The sequence below is a fragment of the Pelobates fuscus genome, chromosome 8, assembly GCF_036172605.1.
Source record: "Pelobates fuscus isolate aPelFus1 chromosome 8, aPelFus1.pri, whole genome shotgun sequence".
In the NCBI taxonomy this organism is placed as follows: domain Eukaryota; kingdom Metazoa; phylum Chordata; class Amphibia; order Anura; family Pelobatidae; genus Pelobates; species Pelobates fuscus.
In genome coordinates this window covers 86,111,679-86,124,020 of record NC_086324.1, presented here as the reverse complement: position 1 = coordinate 86,124,020, position 12,342 = coordinate 86,111,679, and positions in this window count along the sequence as shown.

Genomic DNA, 12,342 nt, shown 5'->3' with positions numbered 1-12,342 from the left:
TCTCCCTGCAAGGTCAACTGCCGCTGGGGAGAAAGGACGACACCTTCGACTCCCTATACTACACCAGGCTGCTGGGGATCTGGGCCGGCTGAACAGCATCCCTGGAGGGCCAGTGGAGAGACCTCGGTCCCATCTCCACCTGCTATCTGGGTGTCTACCCAGGACCAGTCTATGATGTCTCTCTAGCTGAAGGGGTGTAGGTCTGGGTCTGCTATCCAGCTCTCCGGCTCTGCCTGCAGGGTAGATGGGGGCTGAATTGAGCAGAGCAGGCACTGGTAGGCCTATTGTCCCCCCTTTGCCCCCACCCCTGAGCAGTGAGTGGGGGCCCTAAATAACAATAAGGGGGGGACCTATTGTCCTCCCCCCCAGGCCATCAACCCTGAGCGGCGGCTGGAGGCCCTAAATAACAATGAGGGGGAGATCTGTTGTCCTCCACCCCTGAGCGGCAGGTGGGGGCCCTAAATAACAATAAGTGGGGGGACCTATCGTCCTCCCCACCGGCCCTCACCACTGAGCAGTGGGTGGGGGCCATAAATGAAAACGTTACACCCCCAAGGTTTTTCTTACAGGTACTTATTTTGTCCCCCTCACTATTTTTAGGTTGAGGGGGGTAGGTAGGGGTTTATTACATTGTGTTTTTGGGTGGGGGGTGACTAGGGGCTTGGGGATCCCTAGTCACCTGGAGGGGGGTAACCTCTTCATTTAGGGCCTCCACCCGCCGCTCTGAGGTGGGGACTGTAGGGGAGGACAATAGGTCCCCCCCCCTTATTGTCATTTAGGACCCCCACCCGCTGCTCAGGTGTGGGGCCGAGGGAAAGAAATAGGTCTCACCTATTGTTATTTAAGGCCCACACCCGCCGCTCAGGGGTGGGGGTCGGGTTCGGACAATAGGTGCCCCCCTTCATTGTTATTTAGGGCATCCGCCGCTCAGGGGTGGGGGCCAGGCGAACAATAGGTCCCTCCCCACATTCTCATTTACAGTGAGCAGCCACTGGTTGCTCACTGTTTAGTAGACATGCCCCTACTCGCCGTATAGCGAGTAGGGGCAGAATTTACTTATATTAAGTATTTATTTAGTATTAGTAAATTTGACTGAAAGACCAATTTAGGTCTTTCAGCCTTTTGGTAGATAACTACCTGATACCGTGGGAATTAAGGTGTTATCTACTAAGCGGCTGCAAGATACAACCGTAGCACGAATAGGATTGTAGTTTCATTTATTCGAATGAAATTCTGACCCGAACAAAGTCCCGAATTGCGTCTTAACACAAATGGAGAAACTGTTCTCATTCTGTTAGGACACAATTCGGTAGTTTCGCCGGCGTTCTGTCTAAATGATAGGACGTTCGGGAAAGGTGAAAGGAGGCTTCGCAGAAACACACTTTGCTCCTCCACTAGTCATAGATGGTCAGGCATAGGAAACCTCCATAAGACAAATAGTCCCTACTTTGTCTTATCTTTTAAAGAAAACTAGAGCAGACAGTAAGTAATGAAGAACAGATCCTGACAGAGGGAGAGAAGAGAAATCGATTAAAGAAAGGTAAATTCGGCATGACAGTCAAAACAGGCGAATTGGATGCATTCTCTAATCCAACAATGCTTTCAGTTCTGCTACTCAGGCCTTAGATTAAAAATTTACCTTGATATCTCATTAAAAAAAATGAATGATTTCACATGCTTCCCCTTACCTGTATATGAATTGAACATACTGCAGTCTGCACATGATGAAGTGCACATTATATACAAGTCGAGTAGCAAAATAGCTGTAATATCAATATATAATGCCAATAACATAAAACTCAATTCTATACACTTTTTTGTGTATAAACATGCCCAGAATATTTACACTGGTGCTTAAACATCTGTTACACCTTTATCCAATCACTTACATGTCATGAGATAATTTAATTGAAAAGGTAGTAAATTGAAAAGTAAAGTGTTAATATGTGTCTTGATTCATTGTGATAACTAATCCATAGATTAGCAGATATCAGAAATATGAAGTTATTAAGCTATAACTGGGATGAGTATTGGCTGCGAGGTAGCTGCACAGAAGTTCATACATGGTGCTTTCCTGCCTTACATTCTCTGTTATCTGTCTTGGAATGTGAGTGCTTTGTGTAGATTAGACTGAATGCTGGGTGATGCACTGGTGTGGTATGTTGCAAAGTACACTTACTTTTGAAGTCCTCTTGATAACAGAGTTGCACGGGAGCAAAATTTACTAATGTAATTCATCATGTCTACCAATAAAACTAAATTGACCTTTTTTTTCGCCATCTCCACTTTTATTGTATTTAATTAACATGTTTTGTACTTCTCAGTTTCTGCACTTAAAATAGTAAATTGTAAAGGACAAGAATATATCAATAATACTTTTTGTTTATATGTATATTACATATAATAATAATATTACAATGATGGCAGTATGCAATTGTAAAAGTTGGTGCCATTACTTAAAGTGGCACTGTCATGCCGAACTTACCTTTCCTCAATCTCTTCCTCTTCTCCCCCTCTCTCAGGATCTGTTCTTCTTTTCTTCCTGTCTTCTTTAGTTTTCTTTAAAATCATAAGACAAAGTAGGGACTCTTTGCCTTATGGAGGTTTCCTCCGCTTGACCAGCTCTGACCAGCGGAGAAGCAAAGTGTGCTTCATTTCCGCTGGTCAGAGCAATTTTCCCATGATCCCTAGCTTTCCTCCCTGTTCCCACAATGCTTCCTGTCAGTATTGCCGAACGTCCTGTCACTTAGACAGAACGCCGGCAAAACTGCCGAATTGCATCCTAACAGAATGAGAATAGTTCCTCCATTCGTGTTAGGATGCAATTCGGGACTTTGTTCGGATCGCAATTTCATTTGAATGAATGAAACTCCGATCCTATTCATGCTGTGGCTGCATCTTGCAGCCGCTTAGTAGATAGCTCCCTAATTCCCACGGTATCAGGGAGCTATCTACTAAAAGGCTGAAAGACCTAAATTGGTCTTTCAGCCTAATTTACTAATACTAAGTAAAGATTACTTAGTATTAGTAAATTATGCCCCTACTCGCTATACTGCGAGTAGGGGCATGACTAGTAAGCCTGTGGCTGCTCACTGTTTAAAAAAAAAAAAAAACTTCTAACCACCCCCCCTCCTGCGCGGGCGGGGGCCCCCTAGATAACAATTAGGTGGGGGGGACCTATTGTCCTCCTCCCGGCCCCCACCCATGGGCGACGGGTGGGGGCCCTAAAGTACAATGGGGGGGGGGCTACTGTCCTGGGTGGTGGGTGGGGGCTATAAATCACAATGGGGGGATCTATTGTCCACCCCCCACACCCACCCCTGCATGGCGGGTGGGGGCCCTAAATAAGGATAAGGGGGGGACCTACTGTCCTCCCCCCAGCCCCCACCCCCCACCCCTGAGCGGTGGGTGGGGCCCCAATATAAGAATGGTGGGGGGGAACCTACTGTTTGTGCCACGCTGTGTAAAATGACACAGAGCACTCTGATTGGGTGGTTTGGGAAAATTCCAAAGAGCTTTCCCACACTGTGTAAAATGACAAAGAGCACTCTGATTGGCTTAAACCAACCAATCAGAGTGTTCTTAGTCTAATTGCAGGGCGGAGCAAGGCTTTATAAGCCTTGCCCCGCCCTGCAGAGCTCAGTTTGCGCAGAGCCCTCCATGGGTGAAGATGGATTAATTTTTTTTGTGTCTGTTTTTTTCTTTTTCGTCTGGATTTTTTTATTTGCGCTGGTGTTTTTATTTTTTTTTTAAGTTCGCCGTGTATGATGGCTTTTTATTTGGCCTTTTTTGGGGCTGAAAAATGAAGATTTTAGAAAAAAGAAGACGCCAAATGGTAAGTTTAATTTTTGTTTACAGGTTAGTTATTTTATTCCCCCCTCACTATTTTTAGGTTGAGGGGGGTAGGTAGGGGATAGTTTTGATACCGGAGAAACTGACGGAAGCCAAGCACAGAGAAGTGGACACAGGTTTCTTCAGGAAGGAAGAGATTCTTTATTCGATTCACTGACCGGGACTCAGAGGGACTAATGTCACCAAAAAACAGCAAAGTCTGAGCCCTGATCATACAGTGTAGGTCCCTTATATAGGCATGTAGCTCCTCCCATAATCAGTTCAACCTACACATACTCTTATCTATCAACCGAATAGAGACTAAATTCCTGTTTGACCACATGGCTTGCCCAGCACAATGGAGGAGGGGAAATACTCGTATATCCTGTATTCCTACACTTGCTCAGTACTCTGTTGATTGTATCTTAGCTACGTGCAACCAACCGACTGATACATCAACATATGCAAGTGCACATACCATGTGGCAATCTTGTCCTAGTAAATTTATTTTTACTGAGATTCCATCACATTCCCCCCTTTGATGCTTCTGATATTTCACAATTCCAGATGCATCACTTAACCATAGTTTGCTTACACCTCAGGTTGCTATGAACCAGACCAGACTTTGCGACTCCCTAACGATATGAATCCCTCAACATTCCTCTTCCTGTACTAGTTCTCCCTGATTTAGAGCCTCATACCTATGTATAGCCATTATCTGTGCAGCAGCCTTTCTCCAAAGGAATCAGGCATGGTAGGAGAAGGCACAGCATCAAGATTAGCATGACTCCACCTACCAATGCCTTAAGTCCTCCAAACTGCTCATACCAGTTACCAAACCAACTACTTGGATTATACCCTTTCCATACCTGGGTAGGCACATGCGCTAGTTTAACCATATGGCTAGTAAGCTCAGCTATTGCTTGCCCTTCATCATCTATTTGAAGACAACAATTGCTTAGGTTAAACTTCCCACATACACCTCCCTCTACTGCCAATAGGTAATCCAAGGCTAATCTATTTTGCTGTCCTCATCCTAGTATTATGTTTCGCTAGGAGATTGAGCGCTTGCGATGTTTCATTGGTAATTATCTCAACCACTGCCTGTAACCTTATAATACGGTTGATCATATATATTGGGGTTCTATATCCAAAAGTACCATCCTCTGCCCACGTAGCTGGCCCATAATAATCTATAATACGCTGGGGAGGCCACTCATTATCTTCCCAGGTACCTATCTCTAGGGGTCCCCTTTTCTTTCTATGATTCACATCATATACCTTAACTCCCAAAGTCTCTCCTGTTTCAATAGGCAACAAGAAGAAGGATGGTTTGAGCATACCTAACACACATGCCCCTTCCCAGTCCTGTGGTAACTCCGAATAGGCTTTCTTACCACAGATCCAGTACAAATTTTCTGGGGCTTTCCAACTCGATGTAGCAGATAGGTCAAACCACACATCCTTTAAATTGGTATAACTTGCAAATGGGTTAGGTGGTTCTGAGACATTTGAAGCTGACCACCAAGTTGTATTCTTTGTATCATCATCATAAGCTTTTTGCCCTAGACAAGTCAATTCTCCTACAGATGTATTAAACATTATTCCTTTCCTTTCTATGCAAACATAACCTATAATGGAGGTCTTTAATCGCCACTCAGATTTACCTCTAACACTCATTTGATAATCAGCTTGAGAAGATGTTATCTGTTCAATTGTCTCAGAACCGGAATACATTACCTCCTTTGCTTCCCAGGGCCATTGGTCTCCCATATTAAAACCTCCACACACATAGCAGTTGGTTACATTAAGACTACCGGCAATACTCTCGGCTAGATCAATAAACAAATTCTTAGCATTATGGGGGATCTTATTCTCTACACTCATCTCCTCGTAGAAAGAATGGAAAACCTGATGAGTCTGGGCTGCCACAGTATCGGTCTCTATCCCTATAAATAATATTGTCCCAGGATCCAAACCTGTCCCATATATCTGGAACCCAAATAAGTTTCAGAACCTATCTATAAACTGTTCAGGATTATTAATAAGTATATGGACTGGGTTACACTCCATAGACTTACAATATGGTTTGGTAGGCAACTTAGTAACAATCATATCCTTATCTACTGTCTGTCCCCAAGTTGCCCACCCTACACAAGACCAATATGGACAATAATTATAATTCTTATTTGGGAATTTTGGATCTACATACTTGTTCTTACTACTGGGGCAAATATACTTATCATTAGACCCATACGTACTTTCCCATTTAAGATCCCCGCATACATTCCACGGTTTTCTACCACTTGATATCGCCTTACATGCATCAAATAGCAGAACACCCGAAGAATGTACAGTTTCTAGTATTGTCTTATTTATTAGGGTCCCCTGTGAGTCTCCATTCCGAAGGGTCAACCAAATTGTACGGGGTTGATACTCTGGACTAAAACACTTAGGTTCTCCTACTCCTAAATGGCATACACTATAATCTATACCTAAGTATCTACACTTAGATACATATCCTTTACACTCATATTGTGAATGCCAAATAAGGGTCTGGGAAATATGATTACCTGTTTTCGTAGTCTTAATGCAAACCTCACAGCCTGGTGTGTCGGTACCTCTACCTTCCTGAATAATTAAAAACACAAATATACACATTATCAAATGCATTTCTCCTGACATCTTTATCCTAATTCTTCGTCCGTGCGATGGCACCTCAGCTTCCAGGTGTAAGGGCTGCAAGGAATGGAGTCCTTCAAGTCCTCTCTTCCCTTCACAGAGGTCCCTTCAAGACACTCTGGCTATGTAACGTGGGTAGGTGGTCAGGCTTTATTATGGCCGTAAAAACACCAACTTGCTGATCTCTTTGTTTACTTTTGAAGTCCCAATATCTCCTCGTCACTCCGACTGAGTTACACGCTTTAACCGGATCTTGCAGGGATTCTCTGGGTCTGGTGTAGCTTGCCAAGAATCTACTGCTGCTGGTTTAACCCTGGAGTGATAAATCCACGGAGTCACTTCAGCCACCTTTATAGCTGTAGGGGTAGACAAAAGAACAACATAAGGACCCCTCCACTTTGGCCCCAACGGTACACTGTTCCACTCCTTTATCCAAACTTGATCTCCTGGATGATAACAATGGACAGGTGGATAAATATTCACAGGTAATCTATCTTGTACCCATTTCTGTACCTCCTCCATAGTTTTACCCAACTCTACAACCTGCTGCCGGGTAATTCCTTCTCCCAACTGACTCAAATCCCCCCTTAAGTTACCAAGTACAGGAGGTGGACGCCCATACATAATTTCAAAAGGTAAGAGACCCATCCTTCTGGTAGGTGTACTACGAATGCGTAACAGAGCTATTGGCAAAATAACATTCCATTTAAGTTGAGTTTCTTGACACATCTTTGCCAATTGGTTCTTAATAGTTCTGTTCATCCTTTCCACTATCCCAGAACTCTGAGGTCTATATGCCGTATGAAGCTTCCACTTAATACCAAGCATATGAGTCAGTTGTTGTAGGCACTGGTGATCAAAGGCTGGACCATTATCCGATCCTATAGAACATGGTAGTCCATATCAGGGTATTATTTCTCGCAACAGGAATCGCACAACTTCTCCTGCTTTCTCTGTACGAGTAGGACATGCTTCTACCCAACCTGAGTTGGTCGTTGCCATGATCCCAAGTACTGTGTCAATACTCTCACAGCCATTCTTCTTTGCTCGTGTACATATAAGTAGAATGGGCGTGTATGATCAGGTAGACCTAATGCTGGGGCGCTCATCAATGCCTTCTTCACATCGTCAAATGCCTTTTGCTGTTCGGGGGTCCACAGGAAGGGTTCTGTACCTTTTATAGCCACATAAAGAGGTTTCGCCAATATCGCAAAACTGGGAATCCATATCCTACAGAAGCCTGCTGCCCCCAAGAACTCTCGCACTTGTCTTCTATTCTTGGGTATTGATATTTGGCATACAGCTTATTTTCTCTCTGGCCCCAATATCCTTTGACCTTCAGACATATGGAATCCTAGATACTTGACAGTTGGCTCACACAACTGGGCTTTCTTCCTGGACACCTTGTATCCTGCCTTCCAAAGAATGTGCAGTAGATCATGTGTTGCTTGCTGACATATCTCTCTTGTAACTGCCGCTATCAACAAATCATCTACGTATTGTAATAGTACACATTCTCCTGGGATGGACTTGAAATCCAGTAAGTCTTGACTTAAAGCTGATCCAAATAGGGTAGGTGAATTCTTAAACCCTTGGGGCAATCTTGTCCAAGTCATCTGGCGTTTCGAGCCCGTTACAGCATTTTCCCATTGGAATGCAAAGATACACTGGCTTTGCGCAGCAATTCGTAGGCAAAAGAAGGCATCTTTGAGATCCAAAACTGTGAAGTAGGTAGCTCCGCCCGGAATTAAAGCAAGCAGGTTATATGGATTGGGCACAACTGGATGTATACTTACTACCGCATCATTGACTGCTCTCAAGTCCTGCACAGGGCGATACTCATCTGTACCGGGCTTTTGAACAGGCAACAATGGGGTGTTCCAGGGGGAAGTATAGAATTTTAGGATACCATGCCTTATGAACTTATCCAAATAAGATTGTATGTTCTTCTTGGCTTTTTGTGGAATGTGATATTGTCTCAGGCTTACTGGATAAACCCCAAGCTTTAGTTCAATACGAATTGGTGGGATATTACCAGCAAGTCCTGGTGGGTTATTCTCTGCCCACACTCCTGGTATATTGAACAAGGATTCATCACTCTTAGGGTTTTGGCTAGTCAACACTGTATAAAGTCGCCACTCTTCTTCCTTTGGTACAGATATTGTCATTATACCTGAGGGTCCATTGAACTTCAAAGATGTTGTTCCGTTAGGTAGAAATGTTATCTGTGCTTGTAATTTCGACAACAAATCATGTCCTAGCAGTTGGACTGGACATTCAGGCATATAAAGGAACTGGTGTTTCACTATGTGGCCTCCCAATGTACAGAGTCGACTTTTAAGAACCGGTTTAGCGGCACTCCTTCCAGTTGCTCCTATTACGGTGATAGTTCTTCCTGAAGGAGGAGCGACTAGGTCAGTCACCACCGAATGTTCAGCACCAGTGTCAATCATGAAAGAACTCCTTTTTCCCCCTATTGCTACATCGACCATAGGCTCCGCTCGGCCAAGGTCGATGGAGCCCGGTCGGTATCAATAGTCTTCCATGACTGTGTTAGCCAAACCCACAAAGTCCCTATCCTCTCTCTCTCGGGGTCTCTGCGCTGCTGGGTAATATCTATCTCCACTAACACTTCCTCTATTATTCCCACTATTTCCTCCAGGGCCTCCTCTTCCTCTCGCTCTGCCTCTATAATTACTGCTATATCCTGCCCTAGGTCTGTCTCTCTCATACTGTTCCCTTCGTGGACACTCACTTCTCCAATGCCCTTCTTCCCTACAGTGCGCGCACTGGTTCCTACTCAAAGGTTCCCCATTCCACTTATTCTCACCTTTATCCGTTGCCCTATATACTTCCTTTTCCCTTCTATCTATGCCTGCGATAGCTACTGCTAGCATATCTGCTTTCCTTCGCATCTTTCGCTCTTCCTGCTTCTTCGTCTCTGTCTCCCTATTCATATAGACCTTATTTGCTATTTCCATTATTTGGGTTATGGACATCCCTACCAACCCTTCTAACTTTTGTAGCTTGCGTTTTATATCTCCGTAGGCTTGGCTGACAAAGGCAGAGCTAACCATTCGGGAATTCTCAGGAGCCTCTGGATTAAAGGGGGTATACAAACGGTATGCCTCCAATAATCGGTCATAAAAGGCACTGGGCGATTCATCACATTTCTGCAATACCTCAGCCGTCTTAGACATATTTATCGCCTTTTTTCCTCCGGCTTTCATGCCAACAATAATAGCGTCCCTGTATGCTTTTAAATGGGCCATACCTGCGCCATTGACATTCCACTCCGGATCAGTATTTGGATAATGTGCTGCGGCCCATGCTGCTGGGTTGGCCTGATTTTGTGTACGGGCCACTTCTTCCAGCGCTTTAATTGCCGCTTGGTTTATCCGTGTCCTTTCCTCGTTGTTAAACAATGTCATAAGCAGTTGCTGGCAATCAGCCCAAGTGGGATTATGTGTCTGGACTATGGAGGTAAACAAATCCGTCATGGCTTGAGGTTTATCGGTGTATGAGGAGTTATGGGTCTTCCAGTTAAATAGATCAGTAGTAGTGAAGGGAACATAGGCGAATACAGGATCAGCGTGTTGTAACTGGCCGTCACCGTTAATGTGTGTCGGGCCTGGTGTCAGTCAGAGAGGCATTTGATGATGTCGGGGTTGGAGGGTACCGGTCAGTTGTCGGGTTAGTATGGGGCTTCGTTTAGGAACATCAGTTAGGGGTTCCGGTCGAGGGGTAGTAAGACGAGGGGAAGGGGACGCTTTACTGAGGGGGAGATCAGTGAGTAAAATATTCCGGGCTGGGCTAGGAGGAGCCTGACCAGGAACTAGATATGATGTCAAATCTGGATAGTTGGGGTTAACGGAGGTAGGTACCGGAAAGGGAGGGTTTAAAACAAGAGGGCTGGGCTCTGAGCTAGAGGAGGGGGTAGGTGGGGACAACGGGGCAAGGGGAGTAGCATTACCAACAGCACCTTCTCTTCCTCTTCCTGTGGAGGAGGAGTAAGGGGGCGGCATGGGGATCTCGGATGCAGGAGGCGTGTCCAAAATGGGCGTAATTACGGCCTTAGTGGACAAGCGAGTTCTTACCACCATGAGGCGACGTTCCTCGTGGCATACCCGGATCCATTTTGGCAAGCCATTTACGGCCTGCTTCCAACAATCAATATACGGAAACTGTCCGTAAAGTTCAGGCCTACCTGATACAGCCACGTGTACACGCTGTACCAGATTAGGATCCAAACTGCCACGTGGTGGTCATGCAGCCACCAAAGTAGGCCATTCCCTACTACATAAAGTAGTCAGGCGTGTTGGAGACATCTTTACCCCAAAATCATACACAGTGTATCCCTTTTTAAAGTTTTTCAACATTCATCCTAAGGGATCCATAACCATTGAATCTGACGCACCCATACTCACAATGAAGCGTCGTCTCCAACAGAAACTAAACAAACACACTTCCAACGGTCACACCCGTTCCCTTGGCAACAGCACCACGTGGTACAGTTACTAAGCGAAACGCACACAACAAAACACTCAGGGAATTCCCGTACACACACAGCTGTTACACCAGTCACTAAATAACTATTACTGTGCCTTTTGGCGAAACTATACAGTCACCCACGCTATAATTCCCTATTTCTGAATTACCTGTCTATAACATACCCCAGTAACATCGTCTTTATAAACAGTAGTTATAGTACGGTTAGCATTGGTTAGCGTACATTTTAAAGTCACAGTTCAACTAGTAGTGGTTATGGTGTTGAACATACAACATAGACGACAGTTATTAGTAGTTATTTACAATATCAGTAGTTATTATACATGGTTATGGTACCGTGCGCTATAATACAGTTACACACTATTCACACTCTCGCTAGACGGCAGAGCTCATGCTATCTAGCAAGATATACACGCTACTACAACAATCTTTAACACATTTACAATTCACAACTAATCTATTGGCCAGTACCGCGATGGACTACCTAAAACTATTTACATCCGTTTTGGTTAGCCACGCTGCCCAAGCACCACATATAGCGAACTAGAGGGCGGAATTTACAACAGCACCCTCTTAGTCTATATACTCTATCAAAAATCTAGTGGGTTACAAATTTACACGCCTTCCCACTTAGCCAAGATAGGTTGAGATCTAGCGGACCGAATTTACACAGACGCCGCTTAGTCTCCCGGTCCCTCCGACCTAGCGAACGTAATATACACCCTAGAACGCTAGTCTAGACAAGACACCGGTGTCCGGCTTGGGCTATTTACACAGAACCCAGCCTGATAGTGGGCTGGTGGGTGGAGGCCCTAAAAAACAATAAGGGGGGACAGTAGGTCCCCCCCCTTATTGTTTTTTAGGGCCCCAACCCACCGCTCAGGGGTGGGGGCCGGGGGGGAGGACAGTAGGTCCCCCCCTTATTGTTTTTTAGGGCCCCCACCCACTGCTCAGGGGTTGGGGGCCCGGGGGGGGGGGGGGCTGGACAGTAGGTCCTCTCCTTATTGTTTTTTAGGACCCCCACCCACCGCTCAGGTGTGGGGTCCAGGGGTGAGGACAGTAAGTCCCCCCCTTATTGTTTTTTAGGGCCCCCACCCACCGCTCAGGGGTGGGGGCCGGGGGAGGGGAGGACAGTAGGTCCCCCCCTTATTGTTTTTTATGGCCCCCACCCACCGCTCAGGGGTGGGGGCCAGGGGGAGGACAGTAGGTCCCCCCTTATTGTTTTTTAGGGCCCCCACCCACCGATTAGGGGTGGGGGTCGGGGGGGGGACAGTAGGTCCCCCCCTTATTGTTTTTTAGGGCCCCCACCCACCGATTAGA